This window comes from Nomascus leucogenys, chromosome 22a (genome assembly GCF_006542625.1).
Source record: "Nomascus leucogenys isolate Asia chromosome 22a, Asia_NLE_v1, whole genome shotgun sequence".
Classification (NCBI taxonomy): domain Eukaryota; kingdom Metazoa; phylum Chordata; class Mammalia; order Primates; family Hylobatidae; genus Nomascus; species Nomascus leucogenys.
In genome coordinates, this window is record NC_044402.1 from 19,730,798 (window position 1) to 19,754,903 (window position 24,106).

Below are 24,106 nucleotides of genomic sequence, written 5' to 3' on the forward strand. Positions count from 1 at the left end.
CAAAAGGGAGAAAAGAAACATCTGCTTCAGAATTGTTTTCCCCTTTAGTCAGAGTCTGTAAAACGTGTGTATGTTGGGTTTTTTCTGTGCCTACATTTGGTGGACATTAAAACAATGTTTAAGCACAGTAAAATGTAGTATTGTTTACCTCCTATTTTAGGAGATACTTTTCTCAATATTGGTGCCAGTGTCAACATTTAATATATAGTTTTTACCTTTTCCTCCTCTCTCTTTCTTTCCTTTCCCTCCCTCCCCTCCTTTCCCTCCCTCCCTCCCTCCCTCCCTCCCTTCCTTCCTTCCTTCCTTCTTTCCTTCCTTCCTTCCTTCCACAAAGCAGATCTATGTCTTGGATGTTTTCTTTAAGAAGTACAACTGGCCAGGCGCAGTGGCTCACACCTGTAATCCCAACACTTTGGGAGGCCGAGGCGGGCACATCACGAGGTCAGCAGATGGAGACCATCCTGGTTAACACAGTGAAACCCCGTCTCTACTAAAAATATTACAAATTAGCCAGGCATGGTGGCGGGCGCCTGTAGTCCCAGCTACTCAGGAGGCTGAGCCAGGAGAATGGCGTGAACCCGGGAGGCGGAGCTTGCAGTGAGCAGAGATGGCACCACGGCACTCCAGCCTGGGCAACAGAGCGAGACTGTCTCAAAAAAAAAATAAAAATAATAATAATAATAATTAGAAGTAAAACTCTGTATTAAGACCAATCACACCTTTCATGGCAGCAAGCTCAAATGAAACCATGGTAAACTGTGAAAACCAGAGGTGTCTGTGACCTAAAACAATTTTTTAACCTCTTACATGCAAGAGCTATGTGAAGAATGCGGGTTTTCTTTTCCCTCCAACCTCTTGCATGACAGTTACTCGTTGATTACAAAAAACACAGTATGGCCAAATGCTAGTACAAATTGTAATCAAGTTTAGAGTTTGTAAATTAAAAACCTATTACATAATAGAAAAGTTTCCTCTTTTCTGTAGAAACATGATGAAAGCAACACATACTTGAATAGTGATTTACAGTCTAGCTGTACACGTGTACGTGTATACTACCTTATTTAGTCTTTACAACAAAATTGAGAGATGCAGAAACTGGCTATCATAGACTTACCCAAAGGCAAACAGCAAAAAAGTCATGGAACTCAACTTCTGGATTTTCTTTTCCAATTCCAGGACTTTTTCAGTTACACTACCAAAGCTTCAGAAAAAAAAAAAAAAAAAAAGCACCTATTAGAGAAAAAAATACATGAAAGATGTATACAAATATTGGTACAACTTTTCAAAAGGCTGGGTCAAATACAGTTCTTTCTTAAGGAAGAAGAATTAGATGAATAGACAAACACACATTATTCCAACCGGGAGTTTCATTATCTCCTTTTTCCCCATGTGCTTTAAAGGATGTGTCAGACTGCATTAGGATTATTTAAACAAGGATGTGCCATTTGAGTCACTAATATTAGATTACTTTGTCATCCATCATCTCATAGGTTTTACAATCCTATTTTCATAAAAAGAGAGTAACCGATGCACTCAAGTTCAGTTAGGAGTAGCAGAGCCAGTACACAATTAAGGCATTCTTTATCTGAGTCCATTCACTGACTATCTCTTCCTCTATCTTAGTTATCTCTATTTATCTCTAGTCATCTACTTATCTAGCAAAATATAATTCACTACAGTATCCTTTTCTGAGAAAATTATATACACATTCTTCCACCACCTCTATGAGGGTGCACACAGACAATACCTCAATGACACGGTCTAGAGAGGTGGCCCCTGAGGATGTCTTACCGGTGGCATTTTAAGATGGATGCCTGTGCTTTCTTAGTCAATAGTCAAAGACAGAAAAATAAACCAATTACGTATGAAATTGAGAATACCGATTATTTACTATTAACATATACACAAATTTAGCTTATTTTAAAGGAGAGGTCATCATATACTTTTCTGAGAAAGGAGCACTCTCTCCAGATAGTTAAAATATTTAGAAACATGATTTCTCAGTGACAGTATTATTTATGGTTTGAAGATCTGCCCTGAAGCCATTTTGAAATCTGCTTATCAATCTTTTAAATGCAACGGAAATCTTCTATCTGCTTCTCATGAGAGTCAGTAGAGCAATTAAGGAACTTGTAGAACATTTTTTCCTAATCCCAAGTCATGCTCCTTTTTAAGTGGAGAGGGCTCTGTACATGAAGAAGCTTCAGGATAGACTATTCCACATCTAAAGTAAAATCAGAGAGGGCTAGAAGGTTTCTTCCACAGCTGTTGAAGATAAGGCTAAGAAACTACATCCAGTGCCTAAGACAGAATCACATCCAGTGCCTAAGACAGAATCGCATCCACCATGAGTGATAACAGAATTTACCTGAAAATTTAAAGGTTGGGGACTAACCTGTAACCACTAGAATTACTTTTTTTTTAATCTAGTGGTTTATTTACCTAAATTATTTTGTTAAGTAAATTACGAAATGTGTAAAGCATAAAACCATAAGGTGCTCTTTAATTTTAGTGATATTATAATAAATTTAAAGATATCTTAAGTTTACCCTATATGAGTAACATATAAGACGAGATTCATCAACTGATGACAACGACATAGTTGTATTTACAACTGGCAACACATATTCAGGCACTTTGACAATTTCTGGCCATATATGCTATGTACACCGTGAACATGGAATCCAAGTGACAAAACTGGGGCAAATATAACACTTCGATCAGCTGATAATGACTTTATATGCAATATTGTTATTTCACAAGTAGCTCAGTGACTTTGCATAGCATTTAGTTTCAATAACCCCAGGTTTGATATTTAACTGAAGGATTTCATTTATTTTTTTTAACATTGGCCTTTCTGAATATTTATTTTAATCTTACTTCTCTGTTATTGTATCTTTCTTAGTCTGCTCAGGACTCCATGGACTGGGTGGCAGGTTAGAAGCTAGAAATCGGGTGCCAGCATTGTTGGTTTCTTGCCAGAAATGCCTTCTTGCTATGTTCTCACATGGCAAAGAGAGAAAGAGACAGCAAGCACTCTGTCGCCTTTTTTATGAAGGCCACCAATCCCATCGTTGGAGATTGAGGACATTAATTTCTACTCTCATGACCTCATTTAAATCCAATAGTCTCCCAAAGACCCCATCTTCAAATACCATGACACTGGGGGTTAGGGGTGGTTACAGACTGCAGGTTTACGTCCTCTCAAAAGTCATATGTAGAAACCTAATTACCAATGTGACGGTATTTGGAGGTGGGTTCTTTGAGAGATGATGAGATCTGGAGGACAGAACATTCGTGAATGGGATTAGTACTTTTATGAAAGGGATTCCCGAAAAGTCCCTCACTCCTTCTGCCATGTGAGGACACAGGGGAAAGACAATCATTTACGAAAAACAAAACGGGCCCTCAGCAGACATTGAATCTGCTGGCACCTTGATCTTGTATTTCCCAGCCTCCAGAACTATCATAAATAAATTTCTGTTGCTTATAAGCCAGCTAATCTATGATATTTTGCTATAGCAGCCTGAGCTGTCTAAGATAGATCTCAACATATGCATTTTGGAGAGAAACAATTCAGTCCATAGCATTTCATCCTGGACTCCAAAATTCATGTCCTGTGTCATTCTCATATCCGAAATACATCCTTTTCATTCCAATAGTCTTTTAAAAGTATGTTAACAATTCTGAACATTTATAGCAATGATTTTATGATATGTGGTCATAAAATATTATACTAAAAATCATGATTAAATATATGGAATTAATTTCTATTTTTCCACTTAAATACAAAAATATACAGAATTATTAACATATTTTTAAATAATTTGAAATCAGTAGAAATGTGTTTAGCATCCCTACCTATGATAAGGTTAAGAAGCTGATGAGCATGAGCAAACATAACATCTTGCATATTAAAGCAGTGAACTGGTAATATGATTATGCCAATGCTAGACGTATTTAGTTCACACACATTTACAACTAAAACAATATTGGAAACAACCTAAATATAAAATAATCGGGCTTTATACTTTCCTAGGAATATCTATTACGATTACCAAACTATACTTCTGCAGAATTTTAATTATTTAAAATCAAGCATAATATGCGGTGTTATGTCTTTACATGTTTGAACACAGAACATGTGAGTGTCATAATTTTACATGTGTGTATGTGATCTACTTAAGAATAACTGTTTTTTAAATTTAGTACCGTTAACCTTCAGCAACATTGGAGTGAGGGGCACTAACTCCGTAAGCAGTTAAAAACCTGTGTATAAATCTTGACTCCCCCAAAACTTAACTACTAATAACCCACTGTTGACTGGCAGCCTTACTGATAACACAGTCAATTAACACATATTTTGTATGTTATATGCATTACTTACTGGAATTCCTTTAAATTTTTTAAAATAAATTAACTTCTTTTTTTCCTTCTCTCTATACATACACAAACATATGTACACAAACACACTCACACACACACACACACCCTACTGGTTTTGTCGTTCTCTAGAGAACCCTAATATGCTATCTTTCAGAGAAAAGCAAATGCTAAACTATCTATGTACCAAAACTCAATCCCTGATACCTGGTCTAAAATAAAGAAAATATTTGAAATTATAACTTTCAGAAAATACAAGATAACGCCTAAATAATTTGCCACTAGAAACAAGGAAAATACGTTCTCTGCAGACATGATCGGCCGAGGGCTTAATCCCAAAAAAACTCCAATTATGCTTCTATTGATATTTTGTTTCCTATAAAAGAAAAATAACGAATAAATAGAAACTGAAAAGTATTTTGTTCTGGGGCAATCCTTTGCTTACAGTTTCCATCATAGGTATGATTATCTATCTGTGAAAGATAAGGACCCATCTTGGTGAAATTTCTTAGCAAGTTGGCAACTTTATCTTTTCCTGTTTGGTTTATCTTTCCCATTTCCTATAATATACATCATATTTTTTTCTGGCTGTGCACTTAACAGGCTTCCCAAGTTTAATTTTTGTCTAGTGGGAGCAGTATGTTTTCTTGGTTTTGAGGTTGACACTCTTATTGGATACTGACCATATGTTTTTGCAATATATATTATACCAAGTTCCTGTTTTCTCAGTGCATATTTTTATATGTAGGGGTTAACTAGAGTAAAATAAACAGATTAAATTATATTTCAGTCATAGCCTGGATTAATTTTCACTTAAATTTACTTCAAACTAAATGTTTCATCCCTATTCATCTTTATTCATTCAACTGTATCCCATGGATGCTCGCCATTTAAACACCTGGTAGTTTTCCCTTCTTGGCAGATTCTTGGACTCGTCCTAGCTTTTCAAATGTTGTAGTAGAATTAAGAACATTATTATTCTCAAAGGTGAGGAGGGCTTGGGGGAAATTTTAATGTAACTTATTTTCATTGCCAAAGATATGCTATGGGTTTAAGAGGTAAATTTCATAGCTACAACCCCTCTACTCTGGGTTCCATACTTGTTATGAATGTAAATCTTCACAGTGCCTTTGTGAGGACTTAGAAGGTGGAAGTGTCATAGAGCTAACAGAAAGCATCAATAAATAGCAGTGGCTTCAATGTCTGAATAATGCTTTCACTATAAACTAAGAAGTTTGGAACACCCAAAAATATAATTCATGTAACACAACATTAACATTGCATTTTACTTTACTTGTGTACACCCTGAATACATAGTTTAATAACTTAAAAATTGTGAGTTGTATTCATATGTTATTTCCACAAAAAGTGACAGCATTTTGATAATTTTCCCTTTCCAATCCATGTTAATTTCTATCTGACTATGCTGTACTTTAGCATAGTATGATCAGATAGACCATGCTATGTTTGGTAAAACTATTTTGTACAATTTAACAATTCATTCAATAAATTCTACTGCTAAACTGCAGTAATGATAGATTATTATCAATAACAATGATAGGTACAAAAATAATAGGATGAATGAGATTTAGTATTTGACAGCACAACGAAGTGACTATAGTCAATAATAATTTAATTGTACATGTTAAAATAACTAAAATCATATAATTGGATTGTTTGTAACACAAAGGATAAATGCATGAGGTGATGGATACCCCATTTGCCATGATGTGATTATTACGCATTATATGCCTGTATCAAAATATCTCATATACCCCATCAATAATACACCGACTATTTAGCCACAAAAATTAAAAATTAAAAAGATCAATAGTGATGGAAAAAAAAAACTACCAGCCTTCTCTCTGCATCACTGCAGTGATGTGTCCTACGTTCTAACAGAGCAGAATCCCCTATTAGAGGTAGGTTTTGCCGCAATCTAGATTAGTTTTTTCTGGATAAAGATTTCACACCAAACAGAAAAAGACAAGAGCAAATCACAACACGTTTTGCAAACAGCTCCTGCAACCACAAATGTAATATGTTCAGTGTGGAAAGCACTGTTAATGGTGCATACATTTTCTCAACCACATCCACAAGTTAATCAAAACCACTGTCAATGGCATTATTTTTGCAAATAAAGATCATACATATGTACACACACACACGTGACAAACAGTAGATGTAACACTCTGTAATACTGTATATTTAAATAAAGATTAAATATGTAAGAAAATTGGCCTAATTAAATAAATATGCACATGGGGAATTCAAGGTTACATTCTAAGGTCTGTACTTCTAACTGCTAACTGACACTTAAGAGAGCTAGCGTAAAAGAGATAGTATCATTTGGCAAAGCACTAAAATAGAGTCAAACTGTTTCCACAACACCACAAAAACACATTAGTTTAGTGAGCTACAGGTCTATCAAACTTTGGCTTGGTACATGCATATAATAAATACTCTATGTCAATTGAAGCTAAAGAAAAAATTTATTTGGCAAAATATAGACAAAACCTCTGTTTGAATTACTGTACCTCATCCCATTTCCCATTTTAATTGATTTTTCAGCAAATTTTGTCCTCCCTGGAAGTACACTCTTAATTTACAGCACTTTTTTTTTTTTTTAACTTTTAAGTTCAGGGCTATAAGTGCAGGTTTGTTGCACAAGTAAACTTGTGTCGTGGGGGTTTGTTGTACAGATTGTTTCATCATCCAGGTTTTAAGCCTATTTCCCATTAGTTGTTTTTCCTTATCCTCTCCCTCCTCCCACCCTTCACCCTCTGAAAGGCCCCGGTGTGTGTTGTTACCCTCTATGTGTCCATGCGTTCTCATCATTTAGCTCCCACTTATAATTGAGAGTGTATATTTGGTTTTCTGTTCCTCTGTTAGTTTTCCAGGGAAAATGGCCTCCTGAGCCATCCATGTTCCTGAAAAGGACATGATCTCATTCTTTTTCATGGCTGCATAGTATTCCATGGTATGTATGTACCACATTTTCTTTATCCAGTTTATCACTGGCAGACATTTAGGTTGATTCCATGTCTATGTACAGCACATTTCTTTAAGACAAAATAAGTGATCAAGGATAACAAATATTTTATACATATATATGTGTGTGTGTATATACATAAACAACTCAGTGATTTTTTTAAAACTATAATATACTAGTACCAACTTACATACTTTGTACTTCCACTAAAATTTGTTTCAAATTTAATTATGTGTATCTAAAATTTGTGTAATTTAAACAAATCATAATTAAAAATCATACACAAAGTATTATGTACAAAAAATGTTTGTGTCTGTGTATGCACATTCAAATATTTATCTTAAAGTACCAAACCATTCATTAAAAATATATAGAAGATAAATTATCTTTACATTCAGTTTAAGAGTTTCTTAAAACTTTAAGTCAAGATGTTGAAATAACTGTTGAGAGTTATAATCATAAAACTGTATATGTAAATGGATTTCTACTTTTAAAATGTTTAAAAACTTCTTTTCTTGCACACCATTGTCCATAATATTGAGCAGGGAAGAATATATTTTCCACATAACTCTGAGAATGCAATATTGAGCTTGTTTTCTATATGCAGAGGAAGGTAATGTCAATGGAGCCTATTAGATGGGGATGCTCTCATGTTTGATGTTAGCAGGTTGTTTTACCTTTAGTTTGGTTAAGGTTGGTTGCTGAGCTGGAGATAAGCAAAAAGAAAACTCCCATCAAATAACACAGTTGGAATAAACTGAAGATATACTAGAGCTTGACTCATCCATGCCATGCCTGTGAATTCAGATATAAACCATAAATTCAATTATTTTGTAAAGATATCACAAAGTTTGTTTACATAGCTGAAAAGATCTGACTTAATAAAATCCAGTAAGTAGGAAAAGAAACATTCTTACAGTTTTAAATCTGTTACCACCATAATAGGTCCTGGAATGTTAAGATGAACGCAAATTTTCTCAATCTTACTTTACTATTAGACTCATTTTTGTTTGTACAGATACGTAATTCTGAAATACTCCATAATTCTATAAAAATTTAAAAATATTCATTTTCCTTCCCTCTGCCTTATGAATAGTATAATTATATAACTTCACATAAAAAACTGTGATAGTTCAGGTTCTTTGAGCAGCAGACTCCAAGGCTAGATTAAACATGCAGTGATTTTGTTGGGGAAAACCCCTGAGGAAGAAGATAGAAAAAGAGTCATGGAATAATAGGAGAGCTGTTGGTCCACAGTATGGGTCTTACACCCAACTGAAGAAGACAGAAAAGGGGAGATGTTGTAAATATTATAAACAGCTTGCAAAGTAAGGCAGTTTGGCAAAGTCATCAAAGGGTTCTTGAACCAAAGTCAACCAGCTCGGGAGTACTATGGCTTCCAGAAACAAACCTGTCTTGGTATCCCCATCCTGCTCAGTCCATCGCATGGAGCAGCCTATGGGAAATACAGGTTTTGGTCGGTGTGGCAAGGGATTTTTGTTCCATGCAGCAGGAAGCAGCTAGAGCTGTTGCTCCATTACAGTCCCTTCAGTTGGAAGCTCGAAAGGAACATTTGCATGGTTGCCACAGATACAGTTCGCTAAAGAAAATATTCTTCAACCTTGATCTTATATGTGACAAACTAGAATCAATCCCTGAAATAAGAGTCACGATCTAAACTGTAAATTCTACAAGATGGAAGAAATCCAGTTATACTGAAAAGCACATGAAATGATGTCACGATATGAATAATATGTCACTCTGCGTGGCGATCAGCCTAGTCTCACTCATGCCCTCTCCCTCTAGTGTGGGAAAACAAGAGGAACCTCCAAAATCTCATAACTGCACAAAGAAATTGGTGGAAATTCACTTCATTTTGAAGCTCGAGGTTTCTATGTGGTTGATTTAATCAAAATATTAATGTTATTTTTCTAGAAGAAGAAAAAGTGAAAATATAAAAATCATGCTGATTGGATTTGAATAGATTGTATTGATCATATATGAATGTTATCTTTCATCCAGATTGGAAAGTACTGTTTTGAAATCCAGTCCTTCACACTTCCAAACTGATCATTTTTAATAAATAAATGTCATTTTGACTTTTTTTTTTTTTCTGGTCAGGAAGAGAAACAAGAAGTTTCTTTCCGCAAACTTCCTAAAAGGTGCCATGTGTTTTCTTAAAACCAAGGTGAGCTAACTCAATAAATTCTATTAAAAAATTGCTTAGTACTGACTATTAATGTAGAGCCCTAGAAAAGCATCTTTTGATATGTTTCTATAATATTTGCCTTGATCGTTTTTAAAGAAATAATAATATGAAGCTACCAAACCATGAGAAATTCATCTTCAATACTTTAATGTAATTAGTTCCTAATACCCTTTCTAGTTTCTCTGGATATTCTTAAGTTTTGAAGCCAATTTAAAGCAATGTTTTAATTATTAAAACATGTAGCTTAATGGGAGTTCTTTAGCATTTTAGTGAAAACACCTAACAAATCCCTTTCACTCTCAATCTTCTGATGTCTGTATTTAATTTTCATCTTTCCACAAACCAGGCATGCATTTGCCACAGAGCCATGAAGTAAGATAATCGCTGTTACACAGTAACACACATCCTGGACCTGCAATTTTGTGTCTCAGGAGGAAGAAATCAAATCTTCCTTCACAGACCTTTGGGGCAGCAGGCACTGGGTATCCACTGAGGATACCTAATACATTTCTCCAGTACATTTCCCTGTTTTTTCATTCCATGTGCTATTTTATTCCATAATAATAAGAAAAATACGGTACTTAGAGCCCGAGTTTTACAAACAGCGAAGCAGATACTGTTATTTTGTCAGATGATTAAGCTGTCTTTTAGGACTAGTTCAGGTATTTTCCAAGGCATCATAATTCCTTTGGTCACGAGAGTGTGACATATTTAGCTACATATTATGTGGCAAAGTAGAAACAGAGCAGGATGAGGTTCTCAGAATGGACACATAATCTGGTTTGCAAACAACAGAGGATTTAATTCATTTCTTTCAACAACTGGTCAGGCTAAATTCAGTCTTTTGCTTCCTTCCTTTAAAAAATTTTGAGTATAAATTTAGCTGGGTGTACCATCAGAAGTCTATCCCACGTGCTAACATAGTTCAATATTCGTTTCATTGTGTTTTGCTTTATTTTAGGAAAATTCTAAAATAGAACTACCATATGACTCAGCAATCCCACTTGTGAGTATATATTCAAAGAAAATGCAATCAGTTTGTCAAAGAGGAAATTAAATCAGTATGTTGAAGAGATATCTGCATTCCCATGTTCATTGCGGCATTATTTACAACAGCCAAGATACAGAGATGACCTAAATGTCTGCTGACAGATATATGGATAAAGAAATTGCAGTACATTGATACAATGGGATATTATTCAGCCAAAATGAGGAAAGCCTGTCATTTTCAATTATATGGATGAACTAGAGGACATTATGCTAAATGAAATAAGCCAGACACAAAAGGACAAATACTGTATTTTCTCATTCATATTGTGTTATCTAAAAAATGTTGAACTCATACAAGCAGAGAATAGAACAACGGCGTCCAGGGTTTGGACAGGGTGTATGAAATGGGGAGATGATGGTTAAAAGGTAAAAACTTTCAATTCTGATGTGAACCAGTTCTAGAAATCTAATGAACAACATGGGTAGTGATGATAACTGTGTTAATTTGACTGCAGTAATGAATATACAATCTATATGCATATAAAATCACATTGTACATCCTAAATATATTCAGTCTTTATTTTTCAAGTAAATATTTTAGAATTTAAAAAAATAGAAACTCTTTTATTGATTGACAAGAGAATAGTTTCTAAGAGAGCTAGATTAAAATATACATTATGCTAGCACTGGATAAGTGAATCAAGTCTTATGTTAACATTAGTTGACCAACACTGTTTTCTAATAGGTTTATCAGAGGCATATGTAGATATTGGATAATCTCATTTTTGTTCTCTTTCACTTAGATCAGAATCTCTTGACATTCAAAAAATGACTGAAATGTGTGCATTTCAAGAAGTGGAAAACAGGTTACAACCTTTTGTCAGATTCCCAAAGAGATTCTTGATCAGAAAAGATTCTGAACCTCTGTGTAGAAGTAACATGTTTTTATCCAACATTGCACAGTGGTTCTTGACTGTTCTTTCGAACTAATGTTCTTCATTTTGACTTGTACAAATTGTGGAAGTCCAGTAGGAGTATAGAGGCAGACTTTGTAATATATTCCAAAACATTTACAAGTTGAAAAATCTGCTTCAATGAGTGAGCTGCTGTGGTAGAATTCCAAGATGGCATTCCAATGTTCCAATCCCCAGGTTATTCAATAATATGACTCCAGGTATTGCTGTGAGGGGATTTTGAAGATGTAGTTAAAGCCCCAAATTGGTTGACTTTTTACAATACGGAGAGCATTTGGGTGAGACTGATCTAATCACATGAGCCCTTTAAAAGCAGAATTTTCTCGGGCTAGTAGCAGAATGGGAATTGGAAATTTAAAGTGCAAGAAGGAACCAATGTGAAGAAGATTCTCCATTGCTGAGATGGAGTGGGGCACATGGCAGGGATCTAAGAGTGGCCTCCAGAAGCTGAGAGTGGTCCCTGGTTGACAGCCAGGAATGCAGTGGATACCTTAGTCTACTACTGCAAGGAAATGAATTCTGCCAACAGCCTGAGTGAGCTTGGAAGCGTATCTTTCTCTAGTCAAGACTCCAGATAAGTACACATCTGACAACAACTTATTTTCAGCTTTATAAGATCCTAGAGAGCCAAGTTAAAATTTGCTAGAATTCTGACCCAGGGAACTGTGAGATAATAAAATTTTGTCATTTTAAGTTGCTAAATTTATGGTAATTTGCTACATAGCAAAAGAAAAAGTTGCTAATAAGTAACTTCAAATCTTTCATTTGTTTTCACGAAATCTGGATACCTACATACTTAAATTTAAGAAATTTAGAGCTATTGATAGCTTAGTGGTTTTTTTTCCTTGCCACAGAAAATATATCAGGCTAAAATAAAATAAGAAGATAAAAGAAAGGTGAATTAGTAAGTTATCTTTTGGTCATTTTCTATTTAAAACCAAGAGCAGTCTGGGGGAAAAAAAAAGTCAGTTTCATCATCCTAAAGGATGAACAATTATACTTAAAGTTATTGGAAAGGGATCACCACTACAATTTCAGTTTGTTTAATGACTTCTAGTAGTTTTTAATGTTTAAATTCTGCTCTCTGAGCTCACATTCTTATTATACATTTGTTTTAAATATAATCAATTTATGATTATGAATTTATGTATGAAGTTTTAAAACCATAAGAATAAATTTGGTTGCATCTTATAAATATAGATTTCCAAACACATTTAAAAGAAATTTATGATTCTGTGCTCAGAAAATACAGAAAAAAAAATCTGTATTTTTCACATAACTGTAGGTGGTTCTTACAGACACAAATATTTGGGAAATTTTCCTTATAGCTATTGCAAACTTATTGGAAAAATCTGACCTGCTTATCTCTACTATGTTGCATATAAAAGAAAGATTGCTGATGCTCAAAGGAAGTTCTCATCTTGCAGGGAGGAGAACATAGAAGCATTAATGGATATGTAAATATACCATGTAACATATGGTAACTTAAGAGCATAGCCAATGGGAATGAATATTGGAATCCATTTGGCTAAAGGCTTTACTTTACCACAGACCACTGTGGTCAAAGAAGATCTGCTTTATTCAGTGAACCATAAACCAGACTGTTTATAAAGCATGAAACCAAGAAATTCTGAAGTGCGCTCACCAAAACAATGTTTCCAGATAGCTTCCAGATATCACAGGGCATAACTGCAAAAGACGAAGTTTGCTTTTCAGCCTTTTTTTCTGTCAACTGCACCCATTGAGTGTTTTGTGCCTCACTCTTCTTCTGTTCCCACTTTTTCAGGCATTCAATAAATCTCTCTCAAAACCTTACTATTAAGAAATTTACCTGATAATCTCAAATTTTCACTCACTTTCCATAATAACATTTTATTTTAACCTTCTAAAAAACTTAATTCAGACAAAATATGCAGAACTAGTTCTACATATAGAGATAATCTAATGTCTTAAGAATGAATTCTAGCAGGGTTTTCTTTCATATCTACAAGCAGTTTCACAAAGAAGTATTTTTACAAGCCCAGTTTCAAAATCATTTCATGAGTAAGCTCTAGCACTTGATTTGGCTTTTTTTTAAGAGCTCCTGTATATCCCATAAATTAATTAATAAGCATTTATGGTAAACTTCTCAACAGCTAACCTATATCAGATATTCTTCAATAACAGAAAATATTTAATTTATTCTTATAAAAATAAATATCTGCTTATTTACTTTGTGTTTATTTCAGCCCAAAGCACCATCTATAATGCATTTTATGCTTAGTATTGGCCCGGCGCTCTGGCTCTTGCCTGTAATCTCAGCACTTAGGAGGCCAAGGAGGGTGGATCACCTGAAGTCAGGAGTTCAAGACCAACCTGGCCAACCCCCCTCTCTACTAAAAATACAAAAACTTAGCTGGCGTGGTGGTGGGTGCCTGTAATCCCAGCTACTCAGGAAACTGAGGCAGGAGAATTGCTTGAACCCCGGAAGTGGAGGTTGCAGTGAGCCGAGATCATGCCATTGTAGTCCAGCCTGGGCAACGAGAGTGAAACTTTGTCTCAAAAAAAAAAAAAAAAAAAAAAAAAAAAAGAAAACAGAAAAAAGAATTCCTTAGCTTTTTTACATTGTTCTTAATGTTTAATATTAAAATTGTGTACATGTTTATGCATTTTAAACATATGTATTGTTAATCACAGATGTCACCAGATTCTGGAAAACCTTCCCTAAAAATTTTGAGTCAGTATGTATATTTTTACCCTTGTTTTATTAATGAAGAAAACAAGATTTCAAAGGGGTAAAAAAATTTCTCTCGATCACAAGGCTAATCGCCAGGCAAATTAGGATTTGAATAAAATCAGTCTCATATAGAAATCAATGCTTGCTTTTAATGCCACAATAATTCCAGTTAAGAGTCAAACTTCTGTCTGTAATTGTAACTACACATAGCACAAACCTCAATAAAAAATGTTTGTCAAACATGCAAATATAAATTATGAATATTCAAACAAATATAAATGATGAATAGCTTAAATTACTTTGTACACACACATATAAATCCAAAAATACTGCGTGTGTAAACTTTTTTAATACACAAATATTTCAGAGCAATAGATGATAGCTGGTACCATCCCAACCAGAGTATTTGCAGTTACATAATGTTTTATTGACAATATGCACTCATAAATGCAAAGTTATTTTAATTATGCAAATGAATTCCAACAAAATAAACCTAATACATTAATATACATCCTTAACGTTTCTTATCAGTAGAATTAAGTTTTATTTTTAACAATGCCCACTAGGGGATGCTGGCGCATTGACACTAGAAAGTGGAGGACATTGGCTGTCCTGTCAGGTCAAGTAAAATACTGACAGTGAACCCCCCTTTGCAGTAATTTATTTTTGTAGGTAGTTTTTAGAGAATAGAAGTCATTCACACATATTGGCACAGAATGACAGTCCTACAAAAAAATTGGAGTTTTAAGCCGACTGAATGTTTTTGCATTTTAATAATATTTTTAATAAAAGCACTTGGATTCCTGTAAAGCGGATTTGGATGAAACCATTTAGATGTCCAATACTTTTAATCAAGAGTTATTGTTTAAATGAGAACACATGGAGACAGGGAGGGGAACATCACACACCAGGGCCTGTCGGGGGGTGGGAGGAAAGGGGAGGGAGAGCATTAGGACAGATGCCTAATGCTGGCGGGGCTCAAAAACCTAGATGTGACGGGTTGATAGGTGCAGCAAGCCACCATGGCACATGTATACCTATGTAACAAACCTGCACGTTCTGTACATGTATCCCAGAACTTAAAGTAAAATAAAAAATAAAAAATAAAAAATGAAGAGTTCTTGTTTATGGAAACATGACTTATAACTATTCAACTATTAATAAGTTTTGTATTAAATAGCACAGAAACAAACAGGCGTATGTGCTAAATTATCTATATATAATTTATACATAAATCACTATTGTAGCTATTTTGGAACCTGAATTCACTATTGTTGGTAATCAAAGGGGAAAATATATAGTAATTACTTTTAAGCAAATAAAATAATAAGTAAAAATATGAAATACTATTTAATGTCATTGATTGTAAGTTATTTTATATGTAATTAAATCATTTCTATCTGAGGAAAATGCTCAAAGTAACTCAGTAAAATACTATGTACCACAAGTTAAGTATTTTTAATGAAAAAACAAGATAAAAATGACCTGAATTTCATCATGGAGTTCTTAAGGGAAAAGGTCGAAGAATTTTACAGGAGCACATAGTTTTGTTGCATAATGTCAACCCCAAATGAGCTTGGGATTGTCCCCAAATGTTTATGTAATTGAATTACATTAAATTTTTCACTCAAGCTCATTCTTCCATTATCGGTCCAAATGTTTATTAACCTTTTTTTAAAAAATTAGTGTTATTACCTTTATTTATTCACAATTGCCTCTAAGTTTAAAGCGAGCCTCATCATATTAATAATCAAGCATTTAATGAGGACATTTGCATTCACTCAATTCAGATCCCTCAAAATCTCATAGACTTTAATCATATCTTTTATCTTTCATTTTTCCAGATGAGTCATATGAAATATTTAACCTTGTTATCATATGCAAATTCCTTGAGTCTACTGATGTGGCAATCTATTGACATGCATCTAATAAGTGCCTGATTTGCCAGTAACACTATGCCAGGAGTTTAGGTGCATAGAAACATAATAAATTGCTCTGTGTCCTAGCCTTTTCCTGACCCATGTCTTTTCAACTTGAGGTTTTAAGTGCAAGCTTCTTCCAACCACTGAGCCATCCTCAATCAAACCTGGCAGTACATTACATAATCTTATCCTCACCAGCAGATGAGGCTTATCATGAAACTCACTGTCTTATATCAGGATATAGTACCAACTCTGTCCTTGTTTTAGTTGATCTGTCAATAGCACTTCATAGTGCCCTTTCTTTTCCACAAAATACATACCTTTTTTTTTTCTTATGGATTTCAAAACTCTACGATCTTTTCTCTTAGCTCAGGAGCTACTTCCCAATGTCCCTTGTTTTTGTCATTTTCCTCTGGCTCTAAATCTCCGGAATCTCCAGGGATTGGAACCAAGAGTTTTATCTTTACCATATACCAATCCATGAATCAACTCCAAAACAGATCTCTAGAAACAGACAACACTGACTACTGCCTGAAGCTTTCTCACACTAAGTTCCTGATGTGGGTCCATTAATTGTGGAGCACAGAATATATTGCACCTTATGTTTGTAACTATTGATCATCTTTTGTAAGAAAGCCTCCTTTAAAGCTGAGCTCTTTCTCTAACTCCTTTGGGTCTTCACTTATTCCTCTATTCTCTAATTTTTAGCCTGGTATTAGAGTCTTCAGGTAACTTTCAACCAAGCCCACATGCTTTAAAAAATATTTTCAGGTATAATTAAAGTACAATAAACTTCACATATTAAAACTGTACGATTTAATCAATTTTAGCATATGCATGCAACCTTGAAACCATCACTGCTATCAATAAGCATTTTCGTCACCCACGATATTTCCTCTTGACACTGTTCTTACAGAAATTATAATCTCAAAATAAAGAATAAATGTGTTTTATAATATGAGAGACATCATTGCATGAAAAGCAGTAACGGGAGATAAATAACGGTATAGATGATAAGTGATATAAAAATATATAGGAGGGAGAAATTATTGAGGGTAGGATAATTGGAAAAGGCTTCATCATTACCTATCCAGTGTGTTTTCTTACATTATTTTTCTATCTGAATGTTTGTTATTGGTATTACTACTTTGTGCTTTTTTCAGGTATTGATATAAAATACCCAATGCATTTTATGTTTGGATTCTTTTTGTCTTTATAGAGGAATACATTCTCTTCTCCTTTGGCTGCTTAATCCCTTCTCATGAAAAATAACCTTGACCTTTGCATTCTGGATGTATCAAACATAAATAATTTTAGAATTTGATCTCAAATGGCCCTTTTGCAAACTCCAAAATGTTGTGTAAGTCCATTTTCTCTTTTGCGTTATTCTCACAAACATACTAAAGCGTGATTTGATGTCTTCTATTTATATTAGTGGTTCAAACAGTTTTAAGCATACAAATTATTTTTCTTCCTGTTTTTTAGAACATCCTGTTAGGTAGTGCTTCTTCTGTTACCAGTGACATAAATGATCTTTTGTATCGTATAACTTAAAGGTTAAAGGGTCAGCTGACTTTTGGTGACATTAGATTATAAATTCAGATGATGTCATTGGACCGTCTTTCCTCAAGTCTCATCTCTGCTTCCCTTGCCTTTAGGGTTGTCAGATAAAATAATGTTTCCTTAAATTTAAATTTCAGAGAGACAATAAAGAATGTTTAATATAAGTGTATCACATACATTCCATGGGACACGCTATGTTTAGTCTTGCTGTTGTCATTTTTTTTCCCCCTGTAAATCGACACAAATATCAAATTGTTCTCAGGTGGACTTTCTTCAGCTGTCCACCCTTACCAAAATCTCTAAATTTATGCCCCGCAGATTAGTCACTAAAGAGAAAAGTGAGTGTCTTTTTTCTTAAAGTCTCCAATTGGGTCTTATTGGAACAAACTGAGTAATAGTCCTCAAACAATTACTATGACCTAAGAGATAAAATATACTCATTTGTTAGGTCTGGATCATACAAGGCAGAAGGCATGAATGTGTCAGCTTCACCAAACCATGTACACTGAGAGCCATTGAGAGGCTACTGCCAGAAAGAAAAACAAGGTCCAGTGGGGAAATGTATATTAGACAACAAAAAGCAAAATATGACTAGTGGAGAACTTTCTTAATATGGTTCTACTTTTAATATCCTTGATTCATAATAATAATAAACCTAATATAAATTCAGGTATATTTTAAAGTGATGTGCATTTTATCAGCCACGGCTAATTCACTCTTTATATTGTATTGAACATTAATAAATATCCACAGCTCAACGTGTGGGCAGCATGGATTAACAGGCACCTTGCAGTAATTGTGTGGCAAAGAGAGCAGTTGAGTTTCTGTCAGGAAAATAGCATTTCTCACATTACACAACCCTGGAGTCTGGTCTTATCTCTATCTCTTATACCTCTGAACAAAGTAATTCAACTCTCTAAGAATCTTGAACTGCAATCTGGGAATTTAATAACCTGCTTCATTGGATTATTCAAATGAGGTAAGACAATGTTTCAAATTACCATAGCATAGCAGCTGGCATATTGTAATCTCTCAGAAAGGTTAACTGGATTATTATCAGCAATGACCTTAAAATAATCTTTCAAGTTGATATGATTTGGCTCTGTGTCCTCACCCAATTCTCATCTCAAATTGTAATCCCTACATGTTAGGGAGGGACCTGGTAGGAGGTGATTGAACCATGGGGTTGGTTTCCTCCATGTTCTTTCCATGACAGTGAGTGAGTTCTCATGAGGTCTGATGTTTTAAAAGTGTGTGGTGGTTCCCCACTCCCCTCTCTCTCCTGCTGTGCCACAGTAAGATGTGCCTTGCTTCCTCTTTGCCTTGGGCCATGATTGTAAGTTTCTTGAGGCCTCCCCAGCCATGTGGAACTGTGATTCAATTGAACCTCTTTTCTTCATAGATTACCCAATCTCGTGTCGCTCTCAGTGTGAAAGCTGACTAATACACAAGTAATACTCTTGACTTCTATATTTTCCTGCCTCAAAACACTTTTTACATGTTCACTAATTTATTATGTGTTATGTTTAGGGCCATCTCTTCCAGTAAGTTTTTAACTCCTTGAGGTCATTATTCATTAGTATGTTCTCAACATTTTCACGTGAACTTATTTTAATGCCTGTTAGGTCAGTTTTATACTTATGAAAGTGATTTTTCAAATCACAGTGCAGGATTTTTTATTTTATCCCTCTTGAATTCCAAAACCATACATATTTTTTATAACTTGGGCTGACTTTATCTGATACCTCTCTGTAGATGCACCTTGGAGCAATACCTTCATAGAATTTTCTATGGTCATGCTTAAATTCCATTTCTTGATAACATTTTCTTCATTGTATTGTTAGTATAATATTATTATTTTTACTTTTCTTCACCAAAACACAATAGCCCCTTATCTCCTGTGGCTGAGACCCTAGGACATCCTCCAATTTCTTTCTTAAAACTTAGTATTTTTTCCACCAAGGAGAATATAGTTTGAGTTGCATGCTTAGAAAATTCAATGCACACCCTCCTTCTATGGAAAAATTACAATATTTTATATATGGCCAATTGGATCATTAATTCTTTGGAACTAATCATATGCTACAGAAGATAATAAATGAACATGTCTTCACAACATTTAATTTAGTGAAGATAGAAGAAATGTGCCTAGATTTACATTTTTAACTCATGTCAACCCCATCGAGTTAAATTGATAATAGATAAGCAAATACAGTTATTTGATAGAAGACTGATCGACAGACTAGATAGGTAAACTATACATGTACATCATCTAATGTACATGAGAATACATATAATAAAGTTATTAATCAAATAATATAAATCTTCAAAGGAGACCTGAGTGTTACATTGGATAGGTGTTCAAACTTATTGATGTTGACAAATTCCCCTTTCTCACATATAGCAAATATTCATATTGACAAGAAGTATACCTCACTTAGAATTTCAAGGTTTTAAAATTGAAAAATGTTTCTTCTCATAAAAAAATGCTGAGAAACCTCAGTTAAAAAGTCTAAAGTGCAATGTTATGGAAAATGCAAGTGATAGTAAATCTGATATCTTGCATTTGAAACCGCATTCTAATGCTACTGCTTAACCTTGGACACATTATTTGCTTGCTCAGATGGAAAGTTAACAATAAGGTGGATTCAAATTCAATTTCATCACTACTTGTTATGCATCTTGGAGAAGTTATTTTTCTTCTCTGAACCTTATTTCCTGTTTGCATAAAATACTAATACAAAAACTTAAATTGAGAACCATTATGAAAATGAAATAAACTTCTATAAAATTTTGTGCATAATATCTCTCACATAATGTGTATTTATTAGTTTCTTATTTCTTCAGGTTCTTAATCAGCATCATTGGGATTTCAGTGAGAGCAGCTTATTATTAAATCCACAGAGATATATTAATGAGATAATATGTATTAAGAGTTTGCCAAATACAAATGCTGTTTTTTCCATTACAATACTAACAATCACCACACTTAGGACTACAACTACCCTTGCAATAGAAGTAAGGTACAGTTGAAAAAATGCTTAACCAGAAATAAGAAAATCTGAGTTCTAAGAGTACTTCATTTTTAACTTATTCTCTAATATTGGGGTACAGCATTATATAGAGAGTTCTTTTCATTTCTGGTAATCAGTTTATTATTATATTCTATATCTGTAGCTATGTTTATATCATTACATGCATTAAACCTTTATTAATTCTAACATACTATAATTATGAGTAAGGCATTGGATGTTCGGTAATATTAGTGCCATCTGAAAGCCATCAATGGATGGGGCAAATTGCTGTGTTTAGGAAAGTCTCTCAATGGAGGGAGAGGGAAGAGAAGGCAGGAATATGCAGGAGGAGGGAGTATGCAGTCTCTGCTGAATCAGTATCAGTTGTCTTATTTGATGCTAATTAACTTTCAAACCAGAATCTACCAACACGAAGCAAATGGCTGCTGAATAGTTTTGCCAGGTCAGCTGAGTTTTTCTTTCTGAACTTCAGTTTAACACTCTTCTTGATTTTCTTTTATTTTGAAATTTAAAGATTTCAAATTTTATTGTAGGCAAGAAAAAAATGTTATCAGTGACTATACATTTTGCTGGTATGATAATCTTTGGTAATTTGTTCAATGTTAACTTTCTCTTTTTTCCCATGAATGGTTAAAATGTTTTTGGATATTGAATTATAGGCAATGCAATGTAATTATAATGCAGCTAAAATACACTGCCTTTACGGTTACCAGTAATGAAAGTTAATGCCATCTTGTGAAATGATCTAGTAGAGTCTTTGTCAGCACTTCCACTAAAACCTCAGTTTTTAGTCATTTATAGCATCACCAAACAGGACTTCAGAGGAAATAACACCATCTGTTATTAAGAGTGATATAGCCCAAGGTTAGGGCAGACACGCAAAAATCCTTTGATCTTCAGTATTTCTTTGCTTCTATTTACTATGAACTTGCCTAGTTGAGTTGATGAAAAGTATGCAATGATCAATTTGGTTTAAATCCAAACCTTGGTGGAAAAGCTGTGAATCAACTGAAGGAACTACTGATTTGTCAACTCTTGTTCTGTTTTGCCTGTGGTGTGATAACATCATGTTTGTACACAAAAATTGTAATTTCAAAACCTGTAAAAGTCTTTCCTTTCCTGAGAAAATCTCATAGAGTTAGACCCTATTTATTAATGTTTTGTAATAAGTAACTCCTAAGAAGACAGTCAGCAAGTCAGAAAAGAAGCTGAATCCTGAAGGTAGAAACAAACATCGATCTTAACATATAAAAACGAGAGTGAGTGAATGATATATCAGCAATCATAGAGTTGGGTCAATATATTAAGTTGAAAAGAAACAATAGAATAAGAAGCTCAGATACCATGCCGACTTGAACTGTCATGTCACAATCTTGGAAGACTGTGTTACCAGAAAAAATAGCTAATTCAACTCATTAGAATACAAGCATAAACTATTACTATACGTTGTCATTATTCATGGCATTTCATGTAAGTATCTTAGAACAAGCTTAAAATTTATTAATTTTCACATTATTCTTCCAAATTTTGGAAAGTTAATATGATTACAACTACAATAAGCAATTATTTAAATGATTTTGAAAATATTCTTAACCAAAGATCTATACAAATAAGCTATTTCTGTGGCTCTGAAAGTAAAGTATATATTCTTCTTACCATATACCTTCTTTCATTCTCTCTGCCTTTTAAATTTTTATTTCTTTTGTCCATAGTCTTGCCCTGAATAATTATTAGTCCTCCAAAGTATGTTGTCATCCTCTTAACGTGACTACTTCTCAGGCATGACAGCATCTGATGAAAACAAAAACAAGGTTAAAGGCTTTTACCAATTCCTCTTCTAACAAACAAAAGGTGACTTTTTTTAAGAAAGTCTATTTATTGTTTTGAGAATCCTAGCACACAATTTAGCAAATGACTGCTTCATAATAATAACTTATAATTTTCTGCTGCCTTAAAATTTACAGAGTGCTCTTACACACATAATATCATCTGATCTTTGCCTCAACCCACTGAAAAAGGTTGAAATAAAAGTGACTTGCTTAATTCATAAAATTAGGTCATCTGACAAGTTTTAAGTAAAAACTTACATTTAAAAATTCATATTTTAAAATTAGTAGTTTTTTGACCAAAAGACTAAACTCATTATTTTGCAATCACTATCCTTTACGAAATGTGAAAATTTTCTTTAACCATAAAATATTATTTGTTTAGCACTAGCAAGTGATTCCATGGGAGGGAAGATGGGTGAAAACTCATCCTAAATCAATAAAAGTTATACCAAAATTAATTTGTAAGATATCTATTTATTTCATAAAAGATTAGTAAGACTGTCTTGCAATAATACATCTTCCCTCATGAAATATTCGACCTTAACAATGGTTTTAAGGTGAGTTTCACTGGAAAATTCTCTATATATGAAGCACTGGTTTTTCAAAATATATTTGATTTGTCATACTATTATATGTTTCTGGAGGAACATCACAGAGGTAAAGAAAAATTCGCATCACATCATATCAACAATTCCCATTAGAAATGTAATGAATCACTTCCAGCTGGCAAGATGGCCGATAGGAACAGCTCCGGTCTGCAGCTCCCAGCAAGATAAATATAGAAGGTGGGTGATTTCTGCATTCCCAACTGAGGTACCCAGCTCATCTCACTGGGACTGGTTAGACAGTGGGTGCAGCCCACAGAGGGTGAGCCAAAGTGGAGTGGGGCATCACCTCACCCAGGAAGTGCAAAGGGTTGGGGAATTCCCTCTCCTAGCCAAGGGAAGCCTTGAGGGACTGTGCTGTGAATTCCCATGGTCTTCACAACCCTCAGACCAGGAGATTCCCTTGGATGCCTACACCACCAGGGCACTGGATTTCAAGCACAAAACTGGACAGCCCTTTGGGCAGACACTGAGCTAGCTGCAAGAGTTTTTTTTAATACCCCATTGGTGCCTGGAACACTAGTGAGACAGAACCATTCACTACCTGGAAAGAGGGCTGAAGCCAGGGAGCCAAATGGGCTACTTCAGCAGATCCACCCCACAGAGCCCAGCAAGCTAAGATCCACTGGCTTGAAATTCCCACTGCCAGCACATCAGTCTGAAGCCTACCAGGGACACTAGAGCTTGGTTGGGGGGAGGGGCATCCACCATTACTGAGGCTTAAGTAGGTGGTTTTCCCCTCACAGTGTAAACAAAGCCACCAGGAAGTTCAAATGAGGCAGAGACCAGCACAGCTCTGCAAAGTTGGGGTAGCCTGACTACCTCTCTAGACTTCTCCTCTCTGGGCAGGGCATCTCTGAAAGAAAGGCAGCAGCCCCAGTCAGAGGC

General features: G+C 34.6%; 1 long non-coding RNA gene across 6 annotated transcripts in view; it reads right to left on the reverse strand.

The window, feature by feature from the left end:
• LOC115832389 overlaps positions 1-13,838 on the reverse strand; it is a 90,717-nt gene extending 76,879 nt beyond the window's left edge. For 5 of the 6 annotated variants that reach the window (XR_004027883.1, XR_004027880.1, XR_004027881.1 and 2 more), the window contains exons 1-3: positions 13,194-13,838; positions 8,053-8,170; positions 1,115-1,201 (exon numbers count right to left, since the gene is read on the reverse strand). This is a non-coding gene — a long non-coding RNA (uncharacterized LOC115832389). The remainder of the gene's footprint in view (positions 1-1,114; positions 1,202-8,052; positions 8,171-13,193) is intronic. The other variant, XR_004027882.1, reaches the window with a different exon arrangement.
• Positions 13,839-24,106: the final 10,268 nt, after the last annotated feature.